This window comes from Neofelis nebulosa, chromosome X, assembly GCF_028018385.1.
Source record: "Neofelis nebulosa isolate mNeoNeb1 chromosome X, mNeoNeb1.pri, whole genome shotgun sequence".
Taxonomy (NCBI): Eukaryota; Metazoa; Chordata; class Mammalia; order Carnivora; family Felidae; genus Neofelis; species Neofelis nebulosa.
The window spans coordinates 24788572-24808845 of record NC_080800.1 but is presented as its reverse complement, the minus strand read 5'-3'; the positions used below and the strand labels follow the sequence as shown (position 1 = coordinate 24808845).

Below are 20274 nucleotides of genomic sequence, written 5' to 3'. Positions count from 1 at the left end.
AAGGATCTCAACAGGTAAATTTAAGGTTTCTCCATTATCCACAACAAGGGTCTACAAAGGCAGATGAGTACATTCCTCGTGGTGTTACTGATCAATCCCTTGCAGTACAGGAAGAAAATACCAAAAGTTCTATTTTTATTTCTTTCTATCTCAGTTTCTTGTATATACATTTATTAATTTCTACATAATATTTGAATATATAAGATGAAAAATGTACATAATTCATACATGAATCTACATACCTTGCAAGCATGATGAAAAAGAATATGTACTATACTTGAAGATGGCCTTTTTCAAGCAACATTTATGAGAGGCAACTACAAATGGAAATATTCTGGCTAGATACATAGAAGAAAAAGAAAAGCAAAAACAAAAACTTGTAGCCAGGAAAAACAAGTCACATGCAAACAAATAAAAACAGAAATTGTCCTCATTTTCTTCTGCAACAATAAAAGTCAAATACCATGGAAGAAGTACCCACAGATTTTTTTCAGAGAAAACTGTTGCAACTCAATAAGTGTACTACCAGCCATGAAATTACAGAAGAGGAATATATGTTATAATTTATAGCACCTTAGGAAAGAGATTACTCATGTATTTTTGTTGTGTACACTACCTGAAAAAATACTCCAAATAACTGATATTATCAGAATGATGGATCAAAAAATGCCACATTGTAAAGAGTTGGTAGCACCTAATGAAGCCAAGGAACAATATGTATAAAGTTAAAATCAAATGTAGTCTTGGGAGAAAAAATTAACCAAAAGCCTCAATATCAGAATCTAGGTCTTAAATGCTAAATTTCACTAGCCAAAACTTAGAAAGGAAGGATTGAGGACAAAGGAAAATTATCTTAAATGCAGTGGTACCGTCTGGAAAAAGAACAGCTAACAAGGGGCACCTGGGTGGCTCACTCGGTTGAGCATCTGACTTCGGCTCAGGTCATGATCTCACAGCTCGTGAGTTTGAGCCCTACATGGGGCTCTGTGCTGACAGCTCAGAGCCTGGAGCCTGCTTCAGATTCTGTGTCTGCCCCTCTCTAGCTCACAATCTGTCTCTCTCTCAAAAATAAACGTTAAAAATTTTGAAAAAAAAAAGAAAAGTTATAGACAAGAACAACTCGAGTTTTGTTTAAACGCCAAAAAAACCTTTATCATCATTAAGGACTATATTCACAATTTTTAAGTATATTATAAATCAGAACATTGTTAGATAACTTTATACTAAGCTTGGTCATTCCAATGCTTATGTTTTCCAATATAGAAGTGGGTTTTGGCATCAAAAATGGGATTATTATCTTTAAAAAAGAACACAGTCATCATAGAAAATATTTGAGGCTCTTAAATTTCAGAAAAGAAGAAATACTTACATGATGCCTTTTCAAAACTGTTTTCCTTTTTTCTCCCAGGGTTAAGTCTGGAGGGCTAAATACTAATACACAGTATTAGTGTCCACAGGATTTGGACAGTTTATGCTTTCTTCAAGAGTAACATTTGTATTAAAACAGAAATATAGGATTAAAAAAAACTAGTTTATGCTTAAATGTCTGTATGAACAGAAATGTTCATAGCATTTTCTCAAAAAATCTGAAATTGTATCTATCTAGATCACTGGTTCTCAAAAGGTGGTGATTTTACTTCCCATGGGATACCTGCAATATATGGAGACATTTTCATTTGTCACAAGTAGATGCCAGGGATGCTAATAAGCAGCTTACAATGCACAAGACAGCTCTCTGAAACAAGTAATTATCAGGCTCACGATACAAGTAGAGCTGAAGTCATGCAACCCTGCTCTAGATGGATGGATAGAATTTCACAATTTTCTCTCTCTACAATACACATGTGGGTGTGAGCATGCGGGAATTACTCACAAATTGATATACTTTGGGAAAAGCCATTTATTATTATTCAAGTTACGGCAATAATATGATACCTACACTTATTAAATATAACTACATTATTATTTTATTCCTATCAGCATTGCCTATTAAGGTATCCACAAATGCAGAAAGGGAATAAAAAGTATGATAACTTTGGATTTTACATGGCCCCAAAAGATTTAGGTTACAAATAAGCTGGGGCTCAAAATGGAAGTCAAAATGGTACCACGCTACATAATGTTACCTTAATTTCAAAATGAGGCATTTAAGAGGCGCCTGTGTAGTTCAGTCAATTAAGCATTCAATTCTTGATTTTGGCTCAGGTCATGATCTCATGGTTCATGAGTTCGAGCCCTACATCAGGCTCTGCGCTAACAATGCGGAGCCTGCTTAGGATTCTCTCTTTATCCCTCTTTCTCTGCCTCTCTCTCTCACTCAGAATAAATAAATAAAACTTTAACAAATGAAGCATTTAAGTAAAACCTTAAAACATAAGTAAAATTGAGATTTGGGATATCTAAATAGCACTAGGAACAAAAGCAAAAAGATATGGAAACTGTACAACAAGCAGTAGGAATATAGAACACTCAATAGTTCAGTTGGTTAGAAACCAAAGTAGGTAAACAATTGTAGAATCAGGAGACCAGGGGCTCCTGGGGGACTCAGTCAGTTCAGCGCAGAGCCTGCTTCAGATGCTCTGTCCCCCCTCTCTTCTCCTCCCCTGTGTTCTCTCTCTCTCTCAAAAATAAACATTAAAAAAAAAAGAGGCCAAAAATTTTTAAAGAGCTTTAAATATTGATATAAATTAGACTTACACTTCAAACTATTTAAATACTGGGCCAAAACAATTACAAATAATTTGGGGATCGGGGTTCCTGGGTGGCTCAGTCAGTTGAGCATCCGAGTTCAGCTCAGGTCATGATCTCGGGGTTTGTGGGTTTGAGCCCCACGTCAGGCTCTGTGCTGACAGCTCAGAGCCTGGAGCCTGCTTCAACCATGCTCATGCTTTGTCTCTCTCTCAATAATAAATAAACGTTAAGAAAAAAAAAATTTTAACAAATAATTTAGGGATCAATGCAAAGTGGTTTGGACAATAAAAACAGCCACAGAAAAAAGTTCCTCAAATTTCATTTACAGTTACCTACTACCTTTACATACATTTGATTTTCAGCTACTGTTATTGTAGTATGTACACAATGTTATATGGTCCCTATGACAATAACAGTAGTACCAAATGAACATGTACAAGGAGGGGGTTCACTTTAATTTTAGAGGACAGAAACTCTTCCCCATTTCCCATAAAATGCAGAAAATCAAACCAATGATTCAGAAATATAGGAAATGATAGAGCAAATGAATAAATTTTAATATTAAAAATAAACTCTAGAGGAGAGATTCCAATGATCCAATGTATACATCAAAGAATTGTTTATGCAGAAGTACCAAATGTTTCTCTAATAAATAAATACATATATAATACCAGAAAAATAATTTCTCATGGATACATGACACGTACCCTGGATTTGATTTCAGACAAAGTAAAACATAAAAACAAGCCAACAATCATATCAAGAAAAAGGTACATTCTATTATAAACATTTCTAAAATAAAAGATCTTAATATGTACAGGAAGTAAATGTTAATGTCCTTAATATATAAATAAATCTTATAAATCAATAAAAAATCAAGTAATGTATAAAGAACATAAACCTGAATTTTACCTTAGGGAAACACATTGCCATTAAATGTGAAAAAAAATGGTAAAATTCAAATGAACTACTAATCATGTGATTAGAAATTATAACAAAATACTATTTTTTATCTGCCAAATTGGCAATGGCTAAAATAATATTGGTGGTAAGAGGTTGAAATACTCTGCTATGAAACTAGGGAGTGTAGAAAGGTGCCATCTTTTTCTTTTCTTTTTTTTTTTCAACGTTTTTTATTTATTTTTGGGACAGAGAGAGACAGAGCATGAACGGGGGAGGGGCAGAGAGAGAGGGAGACACAGAATCGGAAACAGGCTCCAGGCTCTGAGCCATCAGCCCAGAACCTGACGCGGGGCTCGAACTCACGGAGTGTGAGATCGTGACCTGGCTGAAGTCGGACGCTCAACCGACTGCGCCACCCAGGCACCCCAGGTGCCATCTTTTTCAAAAGCTATTTGACAAGAATTAAGGATATTAACTACAGTAAGTTATTCATTTCCTTTCATAATTAGGGATTCATGCAAAGTTTTATATCTCAGGATATTCATCACATTATTATTTATAATAAGGAAAATAATAAAACATGCATTACTGAGATGAAAGACTATGCACCATTATAAACAAAGTTCTTAAAATATTTAACAATACAAAAGAAAGCTTACTGTTGTGTAACAAAGAGCAGGATATCAATGGTTTGCATTAAATCATCCAAATTTTACTTTTTAAAAAGATAAAAAGAAACATTCATGGAACAAGATTTAGAAAGACACACCAAAAACGTCAAAATCGGAAATCTCACAGTAGTAACATTATAAACAATTTTAATTCTTTGCCCTTACTCTTCCATTTCAAAAACGATGGTACATTCCTTTATAGGTACATATTCTGATTGTCATTGTTTCTCTATAAACATCAATACAGTTTAATTTTTTTAACAGCCGAAAATATTTAACCTCTGACTTTTTCCTCTGTAACAACAACAACAAAAGACAATAGTAAACATTTATGTTGCCATTTTATTACTAGGAAGACTTTTTCTTAACCATTTTCCTCCATCACCCTAGAACATGATGCTGGCTCTCCTCTACTACTCATCAGTTCCTCTTCTTTCTTTCTTTTTTTTTTTTAATGTTTATTTACTCATTTAAAGAGACAGAGAGAGAAAGAAAATCCCAAGCAGGCTGCATGCTGTAAGCACAGAGCCCAACGCAGGGCTCAATCTCATGACTGTGAGATTATGACCTGATCAAAAATCAACAGTCGGATTACTTAACCTACTGAGCCAGCCAGGCACCCCCCCTTTTTTAAATTCTTTATTTCTAAGGCACAAGACAGAGACAGTATGTAGCTTAATTCCTCAGTATGGACTTGGAACCATATTCATAGACTTTTGCAAGAGGTTATTACCCAGGAGTTTCTATACATTCAGGTTTTTAATAACACCCGTAAGAAAAGAAATTTTCTTTATGCACAGCCTCAGAAAAATTTGCCAAATTCACATTCTACAAAAAGTGATCAGAGATAAAATCAATGATATACTAAAAAAAGGATTAATGGATTACAGATAGTTTTGTAGAAAAGAAATAAGAATGAGCACTGAAACCAGTAAAAGACACAGGAATATATAAAATATATGCAACCAATGATTAAATATAAAATAAAAAAATAAAAGTTAAACACATTTAAAAAACAGGAATTAAAATTATTGAAACCTCATTTCATTTTTAGTGAAATGCCAGGTGGGAAACAATAACCAATTTAATATTAATGTAACTATACAAAACTGTCATTCTTACAGATAAAAACCAACAGAATGTTAGCAATTTCAAATGATTGAATCCAATTGTTCAGAAGAACTTGATTTTTAGATAAATGCCTAAGAGGTGTGAAGTAGTTTGATAAAAATCCAAAGTAAATGTAAAACAAGTTGACTATTTTCCAAACTATCATAGAAGAAAAAAGAAAAAACACAATATGTCAAGAAAAAATAAAAACAGCACAAAGTTTTAAGTTAAGGTTAAAGTATCCGGATTCATTGTCCTCATCTCTCTATGGCCATATATGAAGGGACCATAGCAATTACAGATATCTTTCATTATCTCAATATAATCCATTCCTGTCATGTGCTGGATGGAAACTTTGGATTTCCAAAGTGTAGTAGGAGTCTACACTTCATTATTTTTTTTAAATTTTTTTTCCAACATTTTTTTATTTATTTTTGGGACACAGAGAGACAGAGCATGAACGGGGGAGGGGCAGAGAGAGAGGGAGACACAGAATCGGAAACAGGCTCCAGGCTCCGAGCCATCAGCCCAGAGCCTGACGCGGGGCTCGAACTCACGGACCGCGAGATCGTGACCTGGCTGAAGTCGGACGCTTAACCGACTGCGCCACCCAGGCGCCCCTACACTTCATTATTTTAAATAATAAAAACAATAATGCCTACCCAGACTGCCCAAAATCCCCAAATGATTTTCCAAATATCATAAAAGCTCTGAACACCTACATAACAATTAACAAAGAATTTCTCCATAATATAGAACATTTAAAAATGAATTATATACTTAACATGAATAAGCTAATCATGTAAAATGTTAATGCATTCATTAATATTTATGAGTGGCATACAATAACAAAATGCATTTTCATTGCAATGAAGATATACTCTAATGTAAACAAACCAAGAACATACATAAATGTAAGGTAAATGAGGTCGTGTCAACGGTCATGCTTATGTCTTTATGGCATTTCTTTCTATGTTTTATCACTTTCAACTTGTTATGCATAGATAGTTTTAGGCTTCCTAAACCTTACTTTTCTCATAATCTTTTCATTGTCTTTGAGGACATTTTCTGTTAATAGTATCGGAAAAGGTGACAATGAGATTGTACATGTTTAAATAGTATAAGCATGACATGTTACCCTATTGGTGAATCGCTGAGATACTGTTGCTAACACAGTACACTCTTGCTTCTGGACTAGTGAATAACAAATAGTTTTTCCAAAATGTGAGAATGTATTATAGCAAATTACTGATCCAGATTCAGAGTATTTTTGAAAATCATTGTAATGAAAACTCAAAGACATTTCAGATAGCAATGGAGATCTTTTCTTTAAAAAACAGAAATTTAATTATACTCAAATAAAATGTGTAATTTAAGCATTCACAGAAACATATCATAATTTAGAAGACCGACTTTTTGAGAAAGACATAATACTTGAGAAAAATAAAGTTGGAGCACTTCAGTCACCCAGAGAACCATAAAATCTCAGAAGGAGAAAAAAATTATGAATTATACACGTCTCTCTCCCTTTTAGGCTGAAAAGGTAAAATGATACTTGAAACAGCAAAAAAAAAAAAAATGAACATAACTGAAATTCAAACCCCTGGTTTTCTGACTCCATGCCAGTGTTCATAAATCTTATATAAAAGAAACTATACACAACTATTTCTACACTTCTAAGTGCTTGAATTTTCAGGGGATTTAATATAAGAAGAATGAAATTCAACTTTTATACTATGTCAATTGTATTTGGTTATGAGCATTTGACAGCTATCAGTGATTAATAACTTGGAATTCTATAGATAATCAAAATATTTGAGTTAACCGAGTACTCTATATAAAATGCACTACATGGAAGTAACCAAATTATTTCAAGTGTTAAATGTAATAGCAAAACTTCACTTGACATAATTGAATCTCTCCTTTATGTTTCATGAAATACTTTCAGATACTGAGAAAATTTAATGTTAATTAAATATTGGTTTCTTTAATGCACAGATGTGTGGAAACTGTCAGTTGACAGGCAGTTGCCTTGGAAGAACTCAAAATGCATGTATTTTCTGAGGATGCACTTTCAAAATAACTTCCTTTAAATGATGTGCCATTACAAATAAACATTTTTTCTGAGGCACCTGGGTGGCTCAGTCAGTTAAGCGTCTGACCCTTGATTTCAGCTCAGCTAATGATCTCATGGTCATTGGATGGAACCCGGGGTCAGGCTTCAAGTTAACAGCACAGAGCCAGCTTGGCATTCTCTCTCTCCCTCTCTCTCTGCTCCTCCCCCACTCACGTGTGTGTGTGCACAAGAACTCATGCGCACGCTCTCTCTCACTCTCTCTCTCTCTCAAAATAAATAAAACTTAAAAAAATAGGGTTTTTTTTCTAGAATTGAAGGAAAATTTGTCCTCCATTAGTATACACAGGACTCATTCATGAAGGTGGACTCATGTTAGTATGTTTTTGTAATGAATACAAAAACTCAGGACAGCTTCACTTCCAGCATTGGCTTTTCTTCCCAACACCTGTCCCAACTCACTCTTTTACTTGTTCTTACCTCATGTGTGTATTCCTGTAAGATACCTGAAATCTTTTCAGGAGGAAGACAGAAGTAAAAATGATGAGTCAAGCAAGCAGTAAAAATCTTTCATGAATACACATTTTCTTTGTTCTAAGTTCAAAAATATCTAGTGCTCTAAGTAAGCTATCTTAATACAAATAAAATAATACATAATAGTTTGGTCATCTCAATGTTCGTATACCTGCATGTCATACCAACTTATAAGCTTAAATCCTATTTATTCTCCCAGGGAAATCTATTAAAACATGACTGGGTATCTGATTAGATAAAATTATTGTAACATAAATTATTATAAGATTTTTTTAATATACCTGAAATTTTACACATAAAAGTTTAATTGAATAGATTTGGATTTTCCTGGTATTACTCATAATATGTAAACATCATCAATTTCACATAACTGGCTGCTACATTCCATATTCAAGAGCCCATAGTGAATACAAATGAGCGTTACTGAACAATTCAATCTGCCTATAGTTTTTTTTGAAGTATTAAAATAGTACTTCAATTTTTTTTAAAGAAAAGAAAAACCCACTAAATGGACCAAGTTGTTAAGAAATTAAATCACAGTAATGGCTCAGCATTATTATATAATATTCATAATTCTTTTTTTAAAGAACCTTCCCAGTTCTTAAATTTTTTTTTTTGATGTTTATTTATTCTTGAGACAGAGACAGAGCGTGAACAGGGGAGGGGCAGAAAGAGAGGGAGACACAGAATCTGAAGCAGGCTTCAGGCTCTGAGCTGTCAGCACAGAGCCTGATGTTGGGCTTGAACTCATGAACCTCGAGATCATGACCTGAGTCAAAGTCTGATGCTCAGCCAACTGAGCCACCCAGGCGCCCCTTTTATTCATAATTCTTACAAAATTATATCCAGTATCATTATGACCCTTGTTTTATCCTGCTACAAACACATTTCTGCATATATTCCTATTAATACTCAAACAAAAGCCAAAAACAAAATAGAAAGAGATGTCATCATATCAAATATTGGCCTTTATCATTTTAGAAATAATGCCAACTGTATTTTATCATAAGAATGTGAACCCTACGTGTTTCCTTGAACAGAATTTTCCTTTTTATTCAAAGATGATCATAGTAAAAAATGGTTTTGTTTTCTTCAAGTCAAATGTGTCAATATTAGTTTCTTCATTTCTAGTGACATTAAGCAGATTGTAATCCCTAATATGCAACCTGTATTTTTTCCAACTGGAAATAATTTTTAAATAACTTCCTAAAATTACTAGACTAGCTGAGAACATTTGTATTATGTATTTCCAATTATCTTCTTGGTGGGTAATGGAAGAAGACTGGCCTATGTGTCTGAAGGAAGATCATTTTTCAGTGTTTTAAGTGGATTAGCAAGGTTAAGAAAACTTCACATCGTTACGTTAAGTATCTCTTCGTGTGCATATATAACCCTGTAATTCTTAAACTTAAGTTTTGAAACTGTCCACTAAGTATTCTAAATTTCAGATTTCCTTCAATTCTTTGCTTTTGAAGACCAATTAATATCCAAGATATTCACCAATTTATTAAATGCCAGATTTAAACAAAAATATAAATATTTGGAAATGTGTTCTAGCTTAAAATAATTTTTTAACATACTAATATTTAAAATGAATGTTTTCGGGGCAGCTGGGTGGCTCAGTCGGTTGAGCGGCCGACTTCGGCTCAGGTCATGATCTTGCAGTCCGTGAGTTCGAGCCCCACGTCGGGCTCTGTGCTGACAGCTCAGAGCCCGGAGCCCGTTTCAGATTCTGTGTCTCCCTCTCTCTGACCCTCACCCATTCATGTTCTGTCTCTCTCTGTCTCAAAAATAAACATTAAAAAAAAAATTAAAAAAAAATAAAATGAATGTTTTCAGTTTTTATAGGCAGTCTCAATGCAAATGGAGACAAATAAAAACTTGTTAGGAGGCACTCTCTATGGTCTATTTTATGTAGCTATATCACAGCCCTTATGTACAGGTGTTCTTGAACTGGACTCCCTGGTCTGAGTGGGCTTCCCGGCTCTAATACCTTATAACACTGAGAAAGTTATTTAATCTGTACCTCATTTTATTCACTTTTAAGATGGAAATAATAACAGTACCTACCTCATGGAGTTGTTTTGAATATCCAATCAGATAATGCATGAAAATTCTTAAAATAATGCTTGGCTCAAAGAACAAACTTAAGAAACCTTGGCTATTATTATTTCATTTTATATCTTTCCAGTCTTCAGTTGTAGAAGATAATTAAGTTACATTTAGGCAATCTGAATTAAGACACAGTTTATCTTCCTTTCCTGCTAGGTCTTACACCATCAAAAAACATGCAGATTTTACTTTAGGAAAAAAAAAAGGAACTTAAATAATAGAGATTACATTCATAATAAAAATACACAGGCTTAAAGATAACTTTTTATTTCAATTTGCATTATGTCAACAACACAAGTGAAAAATTTTTGTTTACTTGCTGTAAGTACAAAATAAGTATGTCCTAATAATGTATTGGTATTTAACTACAGTTAATTATTTTAATTAAATATTATTTTTGAGTAACAAATTTAACAACTTGACATTTCTATATTATTTCCTAAATTAAGTATTCTTATATACTTGAGTTTTTTCTGAATATTTGAAGTTTAAAGTGTACAAGCAAATATTAATGATATTGATAATGATTAATGATACTGATCATCAAGTAATATTTGAGTAGGGTTAGCGATGATAGTAATACTACAAGGAAGACAGACAGAGTTGTAAAATTAGGTTTCTAAGACAAAGTTTGAGGAAAGATATATAAACACACTAAAAACCATACTAGCCATAACATACATGCTGTATTAATCCTCAAGTTTCTGAGGGGCCATTTAAATTCCACCACACTAGGAAAATGACTGCATTATATGAATGAGAATATTATATGCAATCTTTCATGCTTTTCTCCCAATTCTAGATATAACTGAAATTATGAGAGGATAAATAAGTTGCCCACAGGTAGAGAGTAAGTAACTAGTGTAACTGGGATCCAGTCTCAAATTTCCCTGATACCAATTCTGTTCCTCTCAACACCATTACTGCCTCACAACATCTCATATAATAAATGTCATTAAAGCCAGCAGCAGAATTTGCTTTATTTTGCTATGGCAGCTGGTATACTTTCTCTTCTCTCCTGATAAAAACTTATTTCACTGTATTTCTCCTTTATCATCTAGCCTGCTAGAGCTAAGATGCTCAATTATTGTAGTGTTTTGATCAATCACACTTAGGTACTTTTTCAGTAGCCCTAGAAAGTATAGCAAGACAATTTAATTGAGACCGTGGTGCAAGTGATCAAAGTAGAATCTCAGTTTCTGAAATCTACCCCAATATTCACTACAATGAGAGTAAGTAGCTATCAACTCTAACCCTTAAATATCCAAGTGCATTAAATCTGAGTAAGTTTTTACTCAGACATTGGGATAACATTTAATACTTAAAATTATCAACAGTAGTCATAAAATGTTGGTATTCTATACAACACAAATGTTGAAACACTGATTTTTCTCTAACACAATAATTGTAAGTTTGTTAGTCACTGCAAAAATTTTTCTTTAAAGAGTCAGAGAGTAAGCATTTTCAGCTTTGCAGGTTATATGGTCTATCAACTCTATTGTAGCCTGAAAGCTATCACAGACAATATGTCAACCAATGAGCATGGCTGTGTTCCAATAAAACTTTAATTACAAAATCAGGCTGAGGGGAAGACTAGACCTCAGGCCGTAATTTGCCAGTTCCTAGCATCCTACCAGGTATACCACTATTACTCCGCTAATACTTTGCTGACGGTCTACATACCTTGATATAAACACTGAATGAAAACACATAGGTTTCTTCATGTTAATCAGAGAAATCTCCTTTTTCCAACTAATATTTTTTTTAAAGTTTATTTAGTTATTTTGAGAGAGAGCAAGAGCAAGTGGGGTAGAGGGGTAAAGAGAGATAGAGAAGATTCCAAACAGCCCCGCACTGTCACCACAGAGCCCAATGTGAGGCTCAAACTCACCAACTGCAAGATCATGACCTGAGCTGAAATCAAGAGTTGGACACTTAACTGACTGAGCCATGCAACTGCTCCTCCAATTATTTTTTTTTTGAAGGAATTATCTCTGAAGAAGTTTCAGGCAGGAAAGCTATATAAAATATAACCCAAATGAAGGATTTTTTCTTAAAAAGGCCATCTTGGAGACCACATGTCACAGTATTGTTTAATTGTGTTCATTCTTTTTTTTTTTTTAATTTTTTTTAACGTTTATTTATTTTTGAGAGAGAGAGAGAGACAGAGTATGAACAGGGGAGGGGCAGATAAAGAGGGAGACACAGAATCTGAAATGGGCTCCAGGCTCTGAGCTGTCAGCACAGAGCCTGACGCAGGGCTTGAACTCACGGACCGTGAGATCATGACCTGAGCCGAAGTTGGATGCTTAACCGACTGAGCCACCCAGGTGCCCCATAATTGTGTTCATTCTTAACCCAAAGAACTCTGGGATTCAATAAAGATCTATTCACCAAAACCTATTAAAGACTAATTATTTCATTCAAATACATATTAGTAATAATGATAACAATACCAACTTCCTTTTAGATATGTGTTGAATGTTCACTACTTTATTGTTTAAGAATGCTTAATGTTGTAGCTGCTTTACATGTACTATCTCAAATTCTGGTAACAGTTGAAGTAGACTACTATTTAATTCTTTTTTAAATGAGGAAATTAAACTTCAGTACCATGACCAATGCCACATAGCAGGTAAGTGCCAGAGTTCAATTCCACATCTCGATTACTAATTGCTGCCTTCTATCTACATGGTGTCCAATCCTCTTTGTTTCCTAAACACTGGGGAAGAGGACTCTGGGTCCAGATCAGGCCAGGAAGAGTGGGTTTTTCCCAGAGGCCAGAGGGAGAATATGCCTGAGGGAAAGAGTCAAAAAAAAAAAAAAAAAAAGAAGTCACCCACTCTAAGATATGAGGGGTAAGTGAGCAGAATGAAGCTCATGTACTCATAATTAGGATCTTCATTAATTTCAGAAGAACTAAATGGAAAAAGTAAATCCACTAAATAATTTTAAAAACTTTTAAAAAATGACATAGTGAATCACAACAGAATTTCTCATTCTCATTTTAACCTTAGGCAGCCATTATAAATTCTATAGGTGCCTGTATGCCATAATCGTTGACTGCTAGTTAGTCAAAAGTCATACTTCTATAGATCAGTCTTCTGCAGTTAACTAAAAGCTGATTAACTCAGTCTATTAATTATTTCATGCCTCATAGGTCTCGTAAGAATCACGGTGGTGAAGGAAACACTCAGCCAGTTTCATCTTGTAGCTATGTTCACCTGCTAGAATGTACTTCTATTTCCCATTTCCAAAGCCTATGCTATCCTTCGATTTCCAGGAGAAATGCTACATTCCTCAGGAAGCAGTCCCTGAGCATCAACAACAAATGTATTTTTTCCACATTCATCACAGTTTTCTTAGAACCACTTGTGTGCCTGCTTTATAGTGCTGCTAAAAAATAAGTTTTAGGAGAGATTTCTGTGGAAATGGATCATGTTAATCTCTTCTTTATCACTCTCACAGCACCTAACATAATGTTAGCCATACAATAGACTTTCATTAAGTGGAGAGGCTAGTATACCCCTTGGTATGTAAGTCAACTCTCATGGAAAATTAAACTTTAGAGTGATGAATATTAACACCCAGCTCCCCAAACCTCCACAAACTCTTGCATACACACACACACACACACACACACACACACACACACACACACTTAGCATTCCTATAGCACTCCACTCACACAAACTTCTTTTGTGTTTCTGACATATTAAACGGGCCACAAGGTAAATTCACCTAATCAAAGGTATCCAACTATGCATTGTAGAAAGAAAAATGGAACACCTTAACCACCCTGGTTCTGATTCATGTTTACCTGGCTTGTAATTCTACATATAACTTTGCTAAAGGCTGTGAGTACTTATTAGCATTCATTATTTTTGTTTTACTGTTCCTTAGTGTTCAAAATTGTTAAGTGGATAAGATAATTGGCACTGACATATACTCACTGAACTCGTTAGGAAGAAACAGACAATGTGATAAATATAAGTAAACCACCCTGTGCTTTTTATTAAGTGTTATCATGCCCATGTCCTTAATCAAATGCTGCAGATCATTAAAATATATGGACATTGCCTTCAAAAATATACGAAATCGTAAAAAATTAAGATTGAGGACCCTCTCTTAATCATGTTTAAGTCTCTACTCTAGCACAATGTCCTGAACATAATGGGGAACCAAAAAATAGTGTTTGGGTTGAAATGGGAAAATCTAATAGATACCTAATATTCCATAAAAACAATACTCTGAAGATTAAGTTGATTCTCCTTAATAATTATGGTTAACCCAAATGATTACAAGGTACCACACACTCTTCCAAGTGGTTTATACAGGTCATCTCACAATATTTTCTCATATTTTAATTCCCACAACAGCAGCTGTGGAAGGTAAAGCACTGAGGAAACACATAATTTTCTCATAAATGCATACTTAGTAAGTAGTAGAGCCAAGATATCAAATGATGCATCATCATTTCAGACACCATATTTTATTTTTTTATAAAGAGGCTGTTTTTCAGCAGTGTTTTTTTTAATGTTTATTTATTTGTTTTGAGGGGGTGAAGGAGGGGCAGAGAGAGGAGAGAGAGAGAGAATCCCAAGCATGCTCCACACTGCCAGTGTGGAGCCCAATGTGGGGCTCAAACTCATGAACCATGAAATCATGACCTGAGATGAGATCAAGAATCAGATGCTTAACTGATAGAGCCACCCTGGCACCCCCAGAGACCATACTTTAAATCAGTATACTTTCCTACTCTACCTTAAACACTTTAATAAATGCAATGAATTTTGCTTAATAAGGCCAATTATTAAATATACAAATAGTGAAAAGATAGCACCAAATGACAATGTTGCAGATCCATTTCATCAAATCAATCTTTATAAATATGAGTACATCTTTTACAACAGGTATAGATTAATAATTTAATTTTAAACCTGATCTACTATTTAGACTCATGTAAACTATCTGTGGATCAGATTAACTCTATACTTCATATTTTATCAAATCTTAATCAGTATGCCATCTATGTTTATATTGCACTGCATCAGTTATTCATAAGCACTCTTCATTTAAATATATTAAGACATTATTATAATTTCTTTTTCTACTTACTGGACAAATATATGCATTTAAATGCCTAAAAACTGTGTATGTATTCCAATATATAGTAAACATGGGAAACTAGTACATAAATGTGTGTACATAGGCATATATCTTATACATATTCTTTTCAATATTCTGTAACTAGGATCCAATACTTCTAGAGCCTACATAACCAACTAACTAAAGTGAATTCCATCAAAAGCCAGTGGTAAGCAAGGGAGCTCTACAAACACATACATTATCAATGGCACAGAGATACCTTACTAAAAATGCCAATCATAGTCCTGGAATATAATTGGATAATAATAATGAAAATAACATGTCTTGCATTTATTAATTGAACAATGTTAAAAACTAAAGTAAGGTAAAAATTATCTGTTTCTGTCTTGTCATAAAAAATTAATCCTTCTATCACATTAAAATATTTTTCCCCATTTGAAGATTTTAAATGAAAATCCCATGCAGTTTACTTTTACTTTGTCTTTATTCTTCCACTCAAATTCCAAGTATACTAAATATTTGATGCAGATATTTTCTGTGTTGGAAAATTTACTCTTTTAGTTATAATAATTGTTCCTTATACACAACTGGAAACAAAATAGAAGTTCCAGAAACTTCTACGTTATCGCTGACATAATAACTACTTTAAATTACATGCACTTCTAACTATTTGTCATCTGACCCTAAAATGCACTAAGAACTAGAAAACAAAGTACACTGTAAAGTCTTTTAAACTTCAACTGCACTCCCAGTGGACATAAGACATATTCATAAAAATGGTACAAGGAGGGCAAGCATAACAAGATTTTCTTACAAACTTTGAAAGATAATCAAAGATGACAAGTCAGAAGAAAGCTTTTCAAATCATTATCCTAATGTCTCATTACCTGAGACACAAAATACAAGGTTTAAGAAAGTATCAAATCATTACAAAAAACTTATCATACCTTACCTGAGGAATCTGTGATTTTTTTTGCTTTCTCCATGATTATTTAAAAATAATATTATGATCTTCTACCATAATAAAAATAAAAACAACCTATTTATCCATGATTATTAATAAAATTTTGAGCTTCAGCTGCCATAATTCAAAATAAAAACAACTAGGGGTGCCTGGGTGGCTCAATAGGTTAATTGTCCGACTCTTCATTTTGACTCAGGTCATGATCCCAGAGTCATGGCATCAAGGCCTGTGTTGAGCTCTCTGCAGAGCGTGGAGCCTGCGTAAAATTCTCTGTCCCTCTGCCCCTCCCCCAAGCTAGTGCTTGCTTTCTCTCTCAAAATAAATAAACATTTTTTTTAAAATGTAAAAAAAAAAACACTAAATCTACTTCTGTTTATAAAATATGTCAACAAGTTATTTTTACCTTCCCAACAACTAAGGCGGATGTGAGCTCTAAGGTAAGATGACTTGCCTAACTTCTCTGATTTACAAAAATATTTTAAGGGGAATGGATGATCAAATTTGGTAAAGAAATTAAAGAAATAAAAGTAATGTTCAATTGTACCAAATGGAATTTGGGGAGAGGAATCGGTCTTTTGGCAGTTTATGGAATTCAAACTAAAGTACTGAATGCATTTCACTAGTCCTTTACAATAGGTCCTTTATCATCTAGCACATTAATTATATCCAGTAGATTCATTGTTGTCTTCTATTAGAAACTAATGCCAATAATTTCTGTGCCTACTAATATGCTTGGTAACTCTAGACAATCATTAATAATGAGAAATTTGAAGATAACATGACATCCTATTTAGAGGGTGCTGAAATTTTACTAAGAGAAAAAATTATCCTCCACCCCCCAATTCCCTGTCTTCTCCACCTCTCAGTGTATTAAGTCATGAAATTATGCCAGGTCTTCTTCCTTAATGCCTCTAACTGCAAGGGTTAGGGTGGTATCATTGCCTTCTTAGCCCTGAACATTACTTCCATGATTACCTCTATCCTTGTAATAGTTACTGTATGTTAGTGACAGATTAATCTCACTTTTTGCACTTTATTGTCCTGAACAACAGCTTATAATGCTCACTACCAAATTCAAAGTCATCAAAGCAACACTCATACTATTTCTTTAGCTGACCGCACCTTAATCTTCTGTATCCCACTCCCCTGCCAAAGTCTCAGTTCCAATCATTTGAAACTTCCTTCAAGAAAGATTCTATTTGCTGTAATGAGTTTTTAAAAGAAATGATTCTAATTATCAACCCTTTCATTGTCAATTAGATGTCATGTAATGTATCTGAGCAATACAGAGAGAAACAGATTCAACTGGCTAAGAAACAAAAGGTACTTCTACCATTTTTAACTTTTAAGTCAATGCCAGAATACAAACTCAAATCTTAGGCATGTGAAACCATCAAACAATGTAGTGATCTATAGAAGTATGTTTTAGGAAGGTTGCATATGTAAAGCGGAAAACAAATGTTAAAGTAGCTTTCTTAAGCGTTTTACTCAGTTCTGTCCTTTCTAAAACAGTGTACAATGTTCAATTAACTTTTTGTTAATGACACTGAACATCAGAGGAATTTACAGGTCACTTTTTCTATAGTCTCATGAGATCCTTTGTTATGGTTTCATTACATTGCTTTTCATTTGGTGCATAAAAATATCTGATATGAGGAGACCACATAAGGAAAAAATATCCATTTTCAGAAAACATAAATATTATTAGTGTTTTTCTTATATTCAATGGAAATCTGTGCTTCTTTCAGCTTTGGCCCCTTTATTCCTAATTCTTCATCCACACTGAACGAGTTTCCTCTCTCATCTGATGCCTCCAAGTCATTATAAAACTTTGGTCTTTAATTATGAACACTGTTTTGCTACCTAATGTTTCATACTGCTATTTTATGGCCCAGTTCCCACTATGGGAACTTTGCTACAATCTTTTTTGTTTATGCAGACATAAAAAAAGATAACCAGGCATATTGGAATTTCATGTGAACTTAGAAGACAGCCAACAATTGAGGGGTTGCTTCTGAGAAGTTAAAAAGGGGCTTCTGTGACACTTTATTTGTGCATTTTCAAGATCTTCTTGGTTTCAAGATCTTCAAAACCGTTACACTTTTTTTTGTTTTTGTTTTATTACAGATAAAAAGAGGGTAAGCAGAGGGGAGGGGCAGAAGGAGAGAGAGAATTTTAATCAGGCTCCATGCTCAGTGCAGAGGCCAATGTAGGGCTCCATCCCATGACCCTGGGATCATGATGTGAGTCAAAATCGAGTTGGCTACTCAACTGACTGAGCCACTCAGATGCACCAAAACTGGTGAAATTTTAATTATTAATAAAATTTCCTGGAATAAACTTTTACACATATTCTCTATATATGCATTTAGGTTTATGGTATATATTTCACACCTGTATAAGAAATATTATAATACATTATGTTCTATTTCTTTTCTTTACAATCAAGGATAAAGAAAACAAAAGATCAAGTAAACCAGCCTTCAATTAGATTAAATTCTCTCTAGAAAATTCCTCTGAAATACTTGTCTGGACATATTGAACACTGCTAATAAAGAGCAGACCAGTATTTCCCCTGGCAATTCATTAAGGCTTTGAGAATACCATATTTAATCTCAACATAAGAAATCCTCATCTGGCATCTTATCCTCTTCCCCATCCTCTGTTTCTATTTTACTCTCTTTATAACATTTTTTTTCTCCTTTTCTACATGATAGTCCTTCAAATTTTGCAGACTCAAGTATTTAATATCTCAGACAACCAAGAAGAGAGGCCACTAGTATTCTAATTTAATTAGATTTGTTAAAGACCTATTCTATGTAAGTTTATGGAGTAAGTAGTTACTCTCTAGAAACTAAAGCTTTATAAAGCATGGATTTCCCTAAGGAATTTATAATCTAGCAGAGATAAAGGAATTCTATGCAAATAATAGAATCACTCTCTTAAGGATGAGCAGAAAGCATGTGATATATATATGAGGGCTGAATGGAGCCAAATTAAATAATATGGTTACCTCTGTAGAAAACGTTAGTAAGCTTTCATTTTAAAATTTTTAACATATCTTCCTGAGGGGCTTTAGTCATTTCTGTCCCTTCTTAAATGGTGATGTTGAGGTGCACATCTGTTTGATCACTACAGAGCATAGGTCTCTTCTATAGTCCATTAGATGGAACCAAATGAAATGGAGCTAGATGAGACTGAAGTACCAAAAAATTGGTACCAAAATGTATTTTCAGAAGATTCCAAATGGTCTCTTACTTCATAACTTTTTTTTATTTTTTATTTTTTTAAATTTACATCCAAATTAGTTAGCGTATAGTGCAACAATGATTTCAGGAGTAGATTCCTTAGTGCCCCTTACCCATTTAGCCCATTCCCCCTCCCACAACCCCTCCAGTAACCCTCAGTTTGTTCTCCATATGTATGAGTCTCTTCTGTTTTGTCCTCCTCCGTTTTTATATTATTTGTGTTTCCCTTCCCTTATGCTCATCTGTTTTGTCTCTTAAAGTCCTCATATGAGTGAAGTAATGTGATTTTTGTCTTTCTCTAATTTCACTTAGCATAATATCCTCCAGTTGCATCCGCGTAGTTGTAAAGTGCAAGATCTCATTCTTTTTGATTGCCGAGGAATACTCCATTGTATGTATGTGTGTGTGTGTGTGTGTGTGTGTGTGTGTGTGTGTGTGTATATATATATATATATATATATATATATATATATATATATATCTCACATCTTCTTTATCCATTCATCCATCAATGGACATTTGGGCTCTTTCCCTACTTTGGCTATTGTGGATATTGCTACTCTAAACATGGGGGTGCATGTGTCCCTTTGAAACAGCACACCTGTATCCCCTGGATAAATGCCTAGTAGTGCAATTGCTGGGTCATAGGCTAGTTCTATTTTTAGTTTTTTGAGGAAACTCCATACTGTTTGCCAGAGTGGCTGCACCGACCTGCATTCCCATCTTGCCTCATATATTTCTTAAAATTTACCAGTTTCATCTAAATCTAAGTAGCCATCTGGTAAGGAGTTTAAAACAAGCGATAAGCCAAAAACAAAACACCTACCTCTACCCTTTGAAAATGCTGAGTATTCCCCA

The 20274-nt window shown here is 34.1% G+C and overlaps 1 protein-coding gene across 1 annotated transcript in view; it reads right to left on the bottom strand.

The window, feature by feature from the left end:
- The window catches only part of IL1RAPL1 (interleukin 1 receptor accessory protein like 1), a 1366342-nt gene that overhangs the window by 978367 nt on the left and 367701 nt on the right, over positions 1-20274 (bottom strand). The gene's annotated exons all lie outside the window — the stretch shown is intronic.